Raw genomic sequence first — 15,181 nt, forward strand, 5'->3', positions numbered from 1 at the left:
AGAGGGTTGGAACTTTCAGTCCCACCACTGGCCTCTGAGGAGGACAGAGGAATTAGACACTGAGTTCAATCGCCAATGGACAATGATTTAATTAATCATGCCTGTGTAATGAAGCATCTGTAAAATTCCAAAGGACAGGCTGAGATACCTTCTGGTTTGGTGAATACATGAAGATTCGGAGAGAATGGTATGCTGGGAGAGGGCATGAAAGATCTGTACCCTTTCTCCATACCTTGCCCTCTGCACCTCTTCCATCTGCCTGTTCTTGAGTTATATCCTTTTATAACAAACTGATAATCTACTAAGTAAAATGTTCCTCTGAGTTCCGTGAACTGCTTTAGTAAATTAATCAAACCCAAAGAGGGGATCATGGGAACCTCTAATTTATAGCCTAGTAGGTCGGGAGTGTCAAACTCATTTTCATGGGCGTGCACATCGGCCTCACGGTGGCCTTCCAAGGGCCTAATGTCAAGTCCTTAACAGTTAAGGAGGATGGGGGAAGATGGCGGCGGAGTAGGACAAAGGATTTCGCTTCCCTTCACTCGCCGGAGAAAAACNACAGAAACCTGTACGTGAACAAGAATTAAATAAAAATTATATTAAAAAAAAAACAGTTAAGGAGTAGTTGCATTTATACAGTCCTAAAATTATTTTGGTTATTATGTCTCTTACCAGGCATTGGTGTTCTTAGGTTCCCCAACATAGAAATCGAGAGGAAACCCCAGAGAGGTTTCCAGCCACATTTTATTAAGCTTATGCTCGAGCACAAGGGAGACAGCATAAAGGAAGGTCCTCTGAGCTGGCTCTGGGGTTGGCTCTGCTTGGCTGCTTTTATAAGCTGGGGACGAAGCAGGCTTGCTTGAAAAGGCGGGCTTTTTGAGAAGAGTGGGCCTTCAGAATTTTCCATTTCAGGCTCAGGTGACTTCCTTTTCCAGATGTGTTGCCCCCTAAACTATGTTTGTGCACCTGCCAGACTGCTCATTACTGCCACCCTAAGGTCATATTCAACTGCACGTGCTGGTCAGTAGGTTAAGCAGGAAGCTAGAAGGGAGATAAAATCAGCTACCTCTGCATTTCTGAGTAAGAAGTGCAGAGGTGGTGACATTTTTGCATGTGCTCCTTCAGACCACCTGGTCTTAACTTGGATTTGTGACCACCCGGTATTTTCAAATCCCAGACTCAAGTTCCTATGCTATCTCAGGTCCTCGCTTAACATTGTTGATAGGTTCTGTGACTTTAAATGAAACAATGTATCATGAACCAATTTTACCACAGGCTAATCGATATAAACATAAGTTCCTACGGCATCTCATCAATGTTATAATGAAACAATGTTGAAAAAACCTTATTCAAGGATCTACTGTATTATTTAAAAAGTTACCATATCAAGGCCTATAAGGGATTACTATTCCCTGTATTATAAATGAAAAACCCAAGACTCATACTAATTAACTTCATTTTTTGCAAGATATATATACTAAACCCCTATAATGTACTGGCATTAAGTTAGAACTAATAATATAGATCAAATACGTAAGACACCGTTCTTGCCCTAAAAGGATTTAAAGTACTAATCAAAATCACACATAGCAAAGCCATGTTTGCACCAAGGTCAGAGTGACTTCAAAAGTCATATATCAAGACTGCAGAAAATGACTGAATCATAAGCAAAGTGCTCTCAGGAACTCATCTAAATTGTTTCTTAAAAATTAAAATAAAAAAAGAATCCTCCCCATCCTGGCCAGAGTGCCTTGGTTGGTTGGAGTGTCATTCCATGTACAGAAAGGTCACAGGTTTGATTCCTGGTCAGAGCACGTGCCTGGGTTGTGGGTATACTCCTTCTGTTGGGGCACGTAGGGGAGGCAACTGATCAGTGTTTCTGTCTTACATCAATGTCTCTCTCTCTCTCTCCCCCTGCTTTCCCCTCCCTCTAAAATCAATAAATGTATCCTTGGGTAAGGATTAAAAAAAAAGAAGCAGCAGCGTCCTCCTAAAAGTCAGGTTTCAGCTGAGACAAACACTATCTGAGGCTTCTGATCAAAATGGCAATATAGGTAAACACACTAATTGCAACCTCCCAGAACCACATCAAAATTACAACTACAACTTCCGGCCAAGATGGAGGCGTAGGTGGAAACACTGTGCCCCCTCCCACAACTAAATTTAAAGATAGTGAAGTTTTAGAAACAAAAACACAGCCAAAACAGTGAATATTGAACTGTACGGAAGTCCAACAACAATGAGCCACTCAGCCAGACTGGTAAGAGGGGAGGAGTCAGTGGTGAAGCGGGGTCGGGCAGGAAAGACTGTTCAGTCTGACGGATCCAGGAGCAGAGGCGGAGGTGGTTGGTGGATCCAAGGCGTGGGGTGGTGATGGGTGGACCCAATGAGGGCGCAGGGCAGCCGGCTGACTGCAGTCACACATTCATGCGCAGATAAACCAAGCGAAGGAGCAAATAGTGAAGACAGACCTCTCAGGCTAGGACCCCAGCAACGGGAATTAGAGCCTGAAAGCACCAACTGGAAAGACTTTCTCGGGGTCAAGGGACTGGGAGAGGTGCCCAGGCTCACAGAGAGTTGTTGGAGAGACCCACAGGGTCCTGGAGAGTACGTGGGCCCACACACCTGGGAACCGGCACCAGAGGGGCCCAATTTGCTTGTGGGAAGCCAAAGAGGGGACAGAAATCTGAGAGAGAGCAGAGCAGAGCAAAGCGCCATTTTTTTCCCTCTCTGACCCTGCCCCCACATACAGCATCACAACCCAGCAACTGGGTCGTCCCACCCTCGTGAACACAAAAGTCTCCACCCCTCAAACATAACAGGTGTGAACAGACCAAACATTACGACTCAAGAACACCTCAAAGCCCCAGAGCCTATGATTCTAAGTGAACAAGAAACAGCCAACCTTTCAGATGCTCAGTTCAAAACACTGGTGATCAGGATGCTCACAGCATTGATTGATTTTAGCCACAAATTAGAGGAACATATGGCTAAAGTGATTGAAATGAAGGGAAATGCACAGGAAACCAATAGTGATAGAAAGGAAACTGGAACTCAAATTAATGGAGTGGACCAGAAGGAAGAAAGAAACGTCCAATCAGAAAAGAAGGAAGAAACAAGAATTCAAAAAAAAATGAGGAGAGGCTTAGGAACCTTCAGGACATCTTTAAACGTTCCAACATCCAAATTATAGGGATTCCAGAAGGGGAAGAGGAACAGCCACGAGTGGAAAACTTATTTGAACAAATAATAAAGGAGAACTTCCCCAGTCTGGCAAAGGAAAGAGACTTCCAGGAAATCCAGGAAGCTCAGAGAGTCCCAAAGAAGTTGGACCCAAGAAGGAACACACCAAGGCACATCATAATTACATTAGCCAAGATGAAAATGAAGGAGAGAATCCTAGAAGCATCAAGGGGTAAGGGGACAGTCACCTACAAAGGAGTGCCCATCAGACTGTCAGCAGATTTCTCAAAAGAGACCTTACAAGCAAGAAGGGGCTGGAAAGAAGTATTCCAAGTCATGAAATCCAAAGACCTACAGCNGGCAAATGGATTTACTACACATTGTTATAGAACTGGAGATCACATGGAGGATTAGCAACAGGGGAGTGGGAAGAGGAGAAGGAGGGAGAAGGTACAGAAACTAAGCAGCATAGACGGTAGGTAAAAAATAGACAGGGGGGCGGGCAAGAATAGTAGGGGAAATACAGAATCTAAAGAACTTGTGACACATGGACATGACCTAAAGGGGGGGAATGGAGGGGGAGGGGTGTGCAGGGTAGAGGCGAGTGAAGGGGGGAATGGGACATCTGTAATGGCATAATCAATAAAATATATTTTTTTTAAAAAGAGACTCACTTCATACTGAAAGTAAAGGAATAGAAAAATATTTCTTGAAAATGAAAAAAAGAAGCAAAACAAAACGCTGCTGAGGTAGTACTACTTATACCAAGACAAAATAGAGTTTAAAACAAAGGTTATAATAAGAGACAAAGAAAGGTCTAGCAATTCCACTTTTGGGTATTTATCTGAAGAAACCTCAAACACTAAGTTATAAAGACATACACATCCATATGTTTACTGCAGCCTTATATACAACAGCCAAGGTATGGAAGCAATGTTAAGTGTTCATCAATTAGCTGAATGGTTAAACAAATGTTGCATATATACAATGGGATATAATTCAGCCATAAAAAGCAATGAAATCTTGCCATCTGCAACAACACGGATGGACCCGGAGTGTATTGTGCTGAGTGCAGTAAGTCACACAGAGAAAGACAAATTCCAGATGATTCTACTTATGAGTGGAATCTGAAAAAACAAAATGAACAAGCAGAGCAGAAACAGGCTCATAGATACAGAGAACACTTTGACAATGTCTAGATGGGAAGGGGGATGGGTGAAAAAGGTGAAGGAATTTAGAAGTAATAATTGGTGGTTATATAACAGTCAAGGGGATGTAAAGTACAGCATAGGGAATATAGTCAACCCTACTGTAATAACTATATACAGTCTTAGATGGCTACTAGATTAATTGGGATGATCACTTCATAGATTTTATAAATGTCTGATCACAGGGTTGTACACTGAAGCTAATATAATATTGTACAACTGTTATTTTCAAATAAAAATATTTTTAAATAAAAATATTTTTAAAAACATTAAAAAAATAATTTAGAATATGAACAGACCTATAGTAAATCTCATATTTAATGGTAAAGGGTTAAAAGCTTTCTCTTTGGGTCCTGGTGCGATTCCATCCTGTATGTCTGTTCTGCGGAAGAGAAGTCGTGTAGTTCCATCCACCTTCTCTCCTACTTAAGTGCATGCTACCACCCCATGGAAGATTCCATGGACATGGATATGAGCCCTTTGAAGCCCCCAAACTATCTTTTCGGTTGTGAACTCAAAGCCAACAAAGACTATCACTTTAAGGTGGATAATGATGAAATGAGCACCAGTCATCTTTATGAATAGTCAGCTTAGGGAATGGTGCAAAGGACGAGCTGCTCATTGTGGAAGCAGAGGCAATGAATTACGAAGGAAATCCAATTAAAGTAACACTGACAACTTTGAAAATGTCCATCCAGCCAATGGTTTTCCTTGGTGGCTTCGAACTAACACCACCTGTGGTTTTATGGTTGAAGTGTGGTTCAGGGCCTGTGCACATTAGTGGACAGCACTTAGTAGCTGTGGAGGAAGAAGCAGAGTCAGAAGACGAAGAGGAGGGGGACGTGAAGCTCCTCAGTATGTCTGGGAAGCTTCCACAGAATAAAGTAAAACTTGCTGCTGATGAAAAGGATGATGATGATGATGATGATGATGGTTTTGAGGATGAGGAAGCTGAAGAAAAAGCTTCAGTAAAAAAATCTATATAAGATACTCCAAAGCCCTGGCTGGTGTAGCTCAGTGGATTGAGCGCGGGCCTGCGACTCAGACGATCGCGGTTCGATTCTCAGTCAGGGCACATGCCTGGGTTGCAGGCCAGTTCCCTGCAAGCCAACTCCCAGCAGGGGACGTGTGAAAGGCAACCATACATTGATGTTTCTCTCCCTCTCTCCTTCCCTTCCCCTCTAAAGATAAATAAATAAAATCTTTAAAAAAAAAAAAAGATACTCCAGCCAAAAATGCACAGAAACCAAACCACAATGGGAAAGACTCAAAACCATCAATACCAAAGGCCAAGACTCCTGGAAAAAAACTCCTAAAACACCTGAAGGACCTAGTTCTGTAGAAGACATTAAAGCAAAAATGCAAGCAAGTATAGAAGAAGGTGGTTCACTTCCCAAAGTGGAAGCCAAGTTCATCAATTATGTGAAGAACTGCTTCTGGATAACTGACCAGGAGGCTATTCAAGAACTTCAGCAGTGGAGGAAGTCTCTTTAAGAAAACAGTTTAGCCCTGGCTGGTGTAGCTCAGTGAATTGAGCATGGGCCTGCGAACCAGAGGATCGCGGTTCAATTCCAAGTCAGGGCACATGCCTGGGTTGCAGGCCAGTTCCTGGCAGGGGACACATGGTACATTGTGTGTCCTCCGCAGAGGCAACCATACATTGATATTTCTCTCCCTCTCTCCTTCCCTTCCCAAGATAAATAAATAAAATATTTAAAAAAAAAGAAAACAGTTTAAACAGCTTGTTAAAATTTTCCATCTTGTTTCATTTCTGTAACAGTTGATATCTGGCTGTCCTTTTTATAATGCAGAGTGAGAACTTTCCCTACCATGTCTGATAAATGTTGTCCAGGTTCCAGTGCCAAGAATATGTTGTCCAAAATGCCTATTTAGTTTTTAAAGATGGAACTCCACCCTTTGCTTGGTTTTAAGTATGTATGGAATATTATGATAGTACATAGTAGTAGTGCTGCTCAGACAGATGGAAATGGTGGGGAGACTAAAATATACATATGAAATAAACTCAGCATTTTAATAAAGTAAAAAAAAAAGCTTTTTCTTTGGAATCAGGAGTAACTGAAGGCTGCTTGTTATTACTACAGTATTCTATTTAACACTGTGGGGCTGGAAAGAATATTCCAAGTCATGAATCCAAAGACCTACAGCCAAGATTGCTTTATCCAGCAAAGCTTTCATTTATAATGGAAGAGCAAATAAAGCGCTTCTCAGATAAGGTCAAATTCAAGGAGTTCATCATCACCAAGCTCTTATTATATGAAATGCTAAAGGGACTTATATAAGAAAAAGAAGATGAAAAATATTAACAGTGAAAGGACAGCAAACACACAGTTATTAACAACCACACCTAAAACAAAAGCAAACCAAGAGGACAGCTAGATCAGGAGTGGAACCATAGAAATGAAGAACACATGGAGGGTTAGCAACAGGGCGAGTGGGAGGAGGAGGAGGGGGGAGAAGGTACAGAAAATAAGTAGCATAGATGGTAGGTAGAAAATAGATATGGGGGAGGGCAATTACAGTAAGGGAAATACAGAATCTAAAGAACTTGAGACATGCGGTCATAAACTAAAGGGGGGGAATGGTGGGGGGTGTGCAGGGTAGAGGGGAATGAAGGGAGGAATAGAACAACTGTAATGGTATATTCAATAAAATATATTTTAAAAATTTTTAAAAAACACTGTAATAGAGGTTCTAATTAGAAGGGTAAGATAAGAAAAAAACAAATGGTAGAAGAAATGGGAAGAAAGAAAAACTATTCATCACAATGATATGACTGTTATTTGTAAAATCCAAAAGGACATAAATTCTTAGAATTAAGAGAATTTACCAAACTTTAGACTTACAGCATACAAAATCAATGTAATATAGTCCTATAAACAGCAGTAAACAATATAGTGTTTTTTAATTCTTTTTTTAATTATGTATTTTCAAATTATATTACATATATATATTTTTAAATGAGGACTGAAACATGTGCCTTGGAATAAATCTTAGAAAATATGGAAAAATTTATCAACAAAATAATAAAATTTTGTAGACAAATGTCTATCAACTGATTGATTTATTATGAGGTATACTCATAATTAAAATATGGTATATGCATGCATTTGGTCTTAAAAGGGATACATGCTACAACATAAACCTCAAAAACATTATACTAAGTAAAGGAAACAGGACACAAAAGACCATATATTGTATTATTTCATTCACATGAAATGTCCACACTAGGCAAGTCCATGGAGACAGAAGGCAAATCAGTGGTTGCTAAGAATAGGGGTGGACTACTTAATGGGTATGAATTTTGGGGGGGGGGGGGTGATGAAATTGTTCTAAGTCATACAGTGGCAATGGTTGCACAACATTATGAATGTACTAAAAGCCACTGAGTAGCACTCTTTAAAATCGCCGATTACCATGATTTTAGTGGTAATCAGATCAGATCCATCAATTCCATTTCTAGGTATATACCAAAACAATAGAAAGCAAGGATTCAAAACATATTTGTATTGTGACGGTCATAGCACCATTATCCACAATAGACAAAAGGTGGAAAAAAACCCAAATGTCCATCAGAGGATGAATGGATAAAAAAAATGTTTGTTTAAGGGGTAACTGAGTTTCAGTTTGGGATGATGAAAAAGTTCCTGGGACAGAGTGGTGATCGTTTTACAACAGTGTGAATGTACTTAATGCCAATAAACTGTATGCCCAACAATGGTTAAAAAAGTACATTTCATCACAATAAGAAAATAAATGATTTTTATTTTATAAGTGATAAACTTTATTGTTAAAAGATTTGATAGATAATAAAGTAGACCTTATTAAGTGGAGGAATAAATCTTATGCCTAGATCAAAGAGTCACTATTATAAAGATGAAAATTCTAAATAAATTGATTGATAGAGGAAGTACAGTCTTAATAAAAATCCTAACAGGCATTTTTGGTGCAACTTGACAAGCTGATTATAAAACGTATATGGAAATGCAGAAAAAGGACAGCCGAGGCACTCACAGAAGAGAAGAGATGGAGGGGCTTACTTACTATAAAGTCACTGTAATTAAGGCAATGAAGTAGTAGGGCAGAAACTGATCAACAGACCAATGAACAGAACAGAGCCTAGAACAGATACAGGCATATATGGATGCTGGTTTATGACTGAAGTGACACCTCGTATCATAGCAATGGGGAAAGGATGGTCTCCTTCATTAACTGATGCTAGCACAACTGGATATACGTTGAGGGAAATATGAGATTGTAACTCAACCTCACTATGTACACAAAAATCAACTTCAGATGGATTATAGAACTAAATGTGAAGAAACAATAAAGCTCTTAGAATATGAGAAAATGTCTTCAAGATCTCACAATCAAAGTCTTCTTAAATGATATAAAAAAGTCATCAATTGTAAAAGAAGTGACAGATAAATTTGACTACATTAAAACTGGAAATATCTATTCAACAAAGATACTGTTAACAGAGTGGAGAGACAAGTAATGGAATGGGAAAAGATATATGCAACACACTGAATGATCAAGGACTCGTATCTTGAATATATAAAGAACACCTACCGCCCTGGCTGGTGTGGCTCAGTGGATTCAGTGCTGGCCTGCGAACCAAAGGACTGCTGGTTTGATTCCCAGTCAGGGCACATGCTTGGGTTGCGGTCCAGGTCCCCAGTAGGGAGCACATAAGAAGCAACCACACATTAATATTTCTCTCCCTCTCTTCCTCCCTCCCTTCCCCTGTCTAAAAAATAAATAAAATCTTTACCAAAAAAAAAAAGGAACACTTGATAATCAATAAGACCAAGAGACCAAGACAGACCTTCTAAAACTTCCAATAAAAAAATGGGCAAATGACCTGGATAGCATTCAGGTATTTTATATCAATAAGTCTAAATGGCAAAAAATAAATGAAAAAGTGGAACCTCATTGGGAACCAAAGAAATGTAAACCAAAACCATAACAGAACTTCTGGCCAAGATGGAGGCATAGTTAGATACACTTTTCTCCTTGCACAACCAAACGAAGGACAACAAGAAATTTCAAAACAAGAAATTTCAAAACAAAAAGTAACCAGAACTTCCAGAAAATCCAGCTGTATGAAGTTCAACAACCACAGAGTTAAAGAAGAACATTCATTCAACAAGTAAGTGGGTCAGAACAGGGCAGTCTGGGTTGGGGGGCTCAAGCCAGAGGCTGGAAATCCAGATGGGTGAGCCGCAACCCAGGGCCCCAGTGTGGGAAAAGAAAGTCTTAAAACCTCTGGTGGTAAAAACTTGTGGTGGTTGTGGCAGCAGGACAAATACCCAGCCTCACAGGAGAGTTTGCTGGAGAGAACAACAGGGTCCTAGAATGTACACAAATCCACCCACCTGGGAGTCAGCACCAGAAGGGCCAATCTGCTTGTGGGTAGCAGAGCAAGGGGCATTGTTCCCTCTCAGACCCCTCCCTCACATACAGTGCCACAACACAGAGTCCTGGGTTGCCCCACCCTGGCAAATACCTAAGGCTTCACCCCTTACTATGTAACAGGTGCACTGAGACAAACAATATGACCCAAATAAAAGAACAGATCAAAGCTCAAGAAAAAATATAACTAAGTGATAAGATGTAGAGTTCAAAAACTGGTAATCAGGATGCCCACAGAAATGGCTGAGTATGGTCACAAAATAGAGTAAGAAGTGAAGACTATGAAAAGTGAAATAAAGCAAAATATACAGAAAACCAACAGTGAAGGGAAGGAAACCAGGACTCAAATCAATGACTTGGAGCAGAAGGCAGAAATAAACACTCAACCAGAACAGAATGAAGAAATAAGAACTCATAAAAATGAGGAGAGGTTTAGGAACCTCTGGGACAACTTAAAACATTCCGACATCCAAATCATAGGAGTGCCAGAAGGGGAAGAGGAAGAGCAACAAATTAAAAGCTTATTTGAACAAATAATGAAGGAAAACTTCCCCAATCTGGCAAAGGAAACACACTTCCAGGGTGTCTAAGAAGCTCAAAGAGTCCCAAAGAAGTTGGACTCGAGGAAGCATACACCAAGGCACATCATAATTACATTAGCTAAGATGAAAATGAAGGAAAGAATCTTAAAAGCAGCAAGAAAAAAGGAGACAGTTACCTACAAAGGAGTGCCCATAAGACTATCAGCTGATTTCTCAAAAGAAATCTTGGAGGCAAGAAGGGGCTGGAAAGAAGTATTCAAAGTTATGAAAGGCTAGGATCTACATCCAAGATTACTCTATCCAGCAAGCTATCATTTAGAATGGAAGGTCAGATAAAGTGCTTCCCAGATAAGGTCAAATTCAAGGAGTTCATCATCACCAAGCCCTTATTATATGAAATGTGAAAGGGAGTTTTCTAGGAAAAAGAAGATCAAAACTATGAACAGTAAAATGACAACAAACTCATAAGTACCAACAACAAAACCTAAAAAACAAAAACTAAAATTAAGAAAACAACTAGAACAGGAACAGAATCTCAATAATGGAGATCACATGGAGGGTTATCAGCAGGGAGGGGGTGGAGGAGAACGGGAAGAAAGGTACAGGGAATAAAAAGCATAAATGGTAGGTACAAAATAGACAAGGGGAGGTTAAGAATAGTATAGGGCCCTGGCTAGTGTAGCTCAGGGGATTGAGCACGGGCCTGCGACTCAGACGATCGCAGTTCGATTCCCAGTCAGGGCACATGCCTGGGTTGCAGGCCAGTTACCTGCAGGCCAACTCCCAGCAGGGAATGCACGAAAGGCAACCATATATCGATGTTTCTCTCCCTCTCTCCCCTCTAAAGATAAATAAATAAAATCTTTAAAAAAAAAAAGAATAGTATAGGAAATGAAGAATCCAAAGATTTATTTGTGCGACCCATGGACATGAACTAAGAGGGGAGAGTGCTGGTGGGTGGGAGGTGCAGAGCAGAGGGAAATAAGGGGTAGAGAAAAATGAGGACAACTGTAATAACATAATCAATAAAACACATTTTTTAAAAACTACCGCAAAAAATTACACTACCATTGTCAGCTAGAATATGAAGTAACTCATATATTGCTGGCAAGAGATTAAGTTGGTGCAAGATTTTTAGAAAACTGTTTGGCAAAATCTACTAAAATTGAACATACGTAGTTCCTATGAGCCAACAATTCTACTCCTAGGTATTAGATTTAACCATATGAAATCATTAAGTTTTGACTGTTTAATGCACAAAAATGATTAATTCACATGATTCAAGCTAAGTGTATCCAACAGAAATGCATGCAACAAAAGATAAGTTCAAAAATGTTCAAAGTGGCATTATTTGCAATTTGTCCAATTGGGGGAAAAACCCAACATCCATCGATAGTAATATAATAAATTCTGGTACAGTCATGTAATGAAATACTATATAGTGATAAAAAAGAACAAACTACAGACACATACAACAACATGTGTGATTTTTATTAAAAACAAAATGTTAAATGAAAGGATTAGGACAAAAAATACAAAATGATTCCATGTATATGAAGTCCTAAAACAGGCACAATTAACTTAAACCATTTAGGAATGTATATAAAAGGAGTAAATGTAAAGAGAAAAGCAGGACTTCCGCCAAGATGGAGGCATAGGTGGAAATACTTGTCTTCTCCCACAACCAAGTTTGAACACAACAAAGGTTTGGAGAACTAGGACACACCCAAAGACCAGAAAACGGAATTATACGGAAGTCCGACAACTACGAACCGTTCAACGGGGACGGTAAGAGGGATGGAGCCAGCAGCGGAGCTGGGTTGGGCAGGACAGATCCCCCGACCTAGGCCGCAGGCAGCCCGGAACCAGTCGGGGTGTGGGGCAGACTGACCGAGGTCACACATTCGCGCACAGTGAGACGGACCACACAGGCCCCAGGGGGCGAACCCAGTGGTGGAGGGCTGACGGCGGTGGCACACTCGCATGCAGTGGGACGAAACTCGTGGGCCTGGTGACAGTGGTAGCTGCAGCACCTGTGGGGGCCACGGCGGGAAGCGGCAGATGGGACGCCATAGTTCCTTATTGATCCCGCCCCCACATACAACATCACAACCCAGCGACTTAGTTGCCCTGTTCTAGTGAACACTTTAGGGCGCTGATCCTGCTATGGAACAGGTACGAACAGCCCAAAAGATGGTGCAAGAAGAACTCAAAGTCCCAGAGCCAATAACTCTAAGCGACGGAGAAATTGACAGCCTCTCAGAAGCACAATTCAAGACACTATTTATCAGGATGCTCACAGAACTGGTAGATTATAGTCACAAATTAGAGGAACATAGTCACAAATTAGAGGAACATATGAAGGCTAAACTAATTGAAATGAAGGGAGATACACAGGAAACCAAAAGTGATGGAAAGGAAATGGGGACTCAAATCAATGGAATGGACCAGAAGGAAGAACAAAACATCCAACCAGAAAGGAATGAAGAAATGAGAATTCAAAAAAATGAGGAGAGGCTTAGTAACCTCCAGAACATCTTTAAACGTTTCAACATCCGGATTATTGGGGTACCAGAAGGGGGCAAGAAACAGCCACGAGTGGAAAATGTATTTGAACAAATAATAAAGGAGAACTTCCCCAGTCTGGCAAAGGAAATAGACTTGCAGGAAATCCAGGAAGCTCAGAGAGTCCCAAAGAAGTTGGACCCAAGAAGGAACACACCAAGGCACATCATAATTACATTAGCCAAGACTAAAATGAAGGAGAGAATCCTAGAAGCAGCAAGGGATAAGGGGACAGTCACCTACAAAGGAGTACCCATCAGACTGTCAGCGGATTTCTCAAAAGAGACCTTACAGGCAAGAAGGGGCTGGAAAGAAGTATTCCAAGTCATGAAATCCAAAGACCTACAGCCAAGATTGCTTTATCCAGCAAAACTTTCATTTAGAATGGAAGGACAGATAAAGTGCTTCTCAGATAAGGTCAAGTTCAAGGAGTTCATCATCACCAAGCCCTTATTATATGAAATGCTAAAGGGACTTATATAAGAAAAAGAAGATGAAAAATATGAACAGTGAAAGGACAGCAAACACACAGTTATTAACAACCACACCTAAAACAAAAGCAAACCAAGAGGACAGCTAGATCAGGAGTGGAACCATAGAAATGAAGAACACATGGAGGGTTAGCAACAGGGGAGTGGGAGGAGGAGAAGGGGGGAGAAGGTACAGAAAATAGCATAGACAGTAGGTAGAAAATAGATAGGGGGGAGGGCAAGAATAGTAGGGGAAATATAGAATCTAAAGAACTTGAGACACGTGGTTATAAACTAAGGGGGGGAGAATGGTGGGGGAGGGAGTGTGCGGGTGGAGGGGAATGAAGGGGGGAATAGAACAACTTAATGGTATAATCAATAAAATATATTTTTAAAAAAAGAGAGAAAAGCAAGGAAATTGCTATCAAAAAGTCAGGCAATTCCATCTGAAGTAGGGAGTGGGGAATGACAAAAGGAACTGTTAGGGGCCTTCTGGGTGCTGGCAATGTTCTAGTATTGGACCTGGGTGATGGTTACACAGGTATTTGCTCTATTTTATATTATTATTAATTTACTGTACACTTATGTTTTATGCAAATTTAGGCTTATAGGTTATACACAATTAAAGATTATTTAAAGTGCCTATCAGAACAACTTGGTCATCTCTGGCTTCAATTCTGTTCTTCTCCAACCGCTAACTTAAATGTAATATTCTTACTCTCTCCCAGAATTATTTCTGTGTGAAAAGACGTCAGTCTCACAACTGGCAGTACAGATAGGCTATTCCTCCAGGAGAGAGAAAGCACACTGAGAATTGACGTCAGATCCAATTCCAATCCACATAACTCTCTAAAAATGACCCTTTGCATAAACACTTCAGGAAGCATCCTTTTGGGTCTGAAACACCCACTGTATAAAATACTCCCAACGATTTAAAAAATATGAAATGAGTTTTTAAGTTTCGCAAATGCCATGCCTCTGTAATCAAGTGGAAGCAGCAAGGGTCTCGTGCCTAGACCTCTTTCAGTGAGTGAGATCTGAGTATGACACTTCAACACTTGACCTCGGCCAGGCCTAGTACAGGCCTGATTGCCTGGATTTGGTGCTGAGTACATGGTCTGCCAAACATGTGGTCATAACTAGTTAATAACAAACTATCCCAGTTAATTTTAGGCTCCACTCATCAACTATCCATATGTAATTTCCATTTAAAGTAAAGCTTTTAGAAGGATACCAAGGCAAAATCATATTAATTATGATACTAATACACATTTTAAAGTGAATTTCTTTCAATTCTTTCTAGAAAACACCTCCTAAAGATTCTTTTTCCTGGGAAGCAATTACTTAGTAACGAAAACACACAAGGACAAAGAACTTGAGCAGAAAAATGGTTAGTGTGATCAAGGGCAGCAGGTTCTCCATTAGAGAGGAAATAAGGTAATTACAATAAGAAGTGCTATCAATCAACAAGATGAAAGGCAACCTATTAAATGGAAAAAAATACTTGCAAACCACATATCTGATAAGGCTTTAATGCCCAAAAGATATAAGGAACATATACAACTCAACAGCAAGAAAACAAATAACCTGATTTAAAAATGGGCCAAGGACCTGAACAGACACTTTTCCAAAGAAGACATGCAGGTACATGAAAAGGTGCTTAATATCACTGATCAAAATTGCAATAAGGTATCACCCATACCTGTTAGAATGACTACTATCAAAAAGACAAGAGATAACAAGTGCTAAGAAGATGCAGAGAAAAGGTACACTGTTGGTA

The 15,181-nt window shown here is 40.3% G+C and overlaps 1 protein-coding gene and 1 pseudogene across 5 annotated transcripts in view; one reads left to right on the forward strand and one right to left on the reverse strand.

Moving 5' to 3' along the window:
- Nucleotides 1-15,181, reverse strand: part of ALG9 (ALG9 alpha-1,2-mannosyltransferase) — a 169,634-nt gene that overhangs the window by 52,038 nt on the left and 102,415 nt on the right. The window lies entirely within an intron of this gene.
- Nucleotides 4,835-5,885, forward strand: LOC119000519 (nucleophosmin-like; annotated as a pseudogene).

Source organism: Sturnira hondurensis, unplaced genomic scaffold (assembly GCF_014824575.4).
Source record: "Sturnira hondurensis isolate 20B ecotype Veracruz unplaced genomic scaffold, ASM1482457v3 Scaffold0015793, whole genome shotgun sequence".
Taxonomy (NCBI): domain Eukaryota; kingdom Metazoa; phylum Chordata; class Mammalia; order Chiroptera; family Phyllostomidae; genus Sturnira; species Sturnira hondurensis.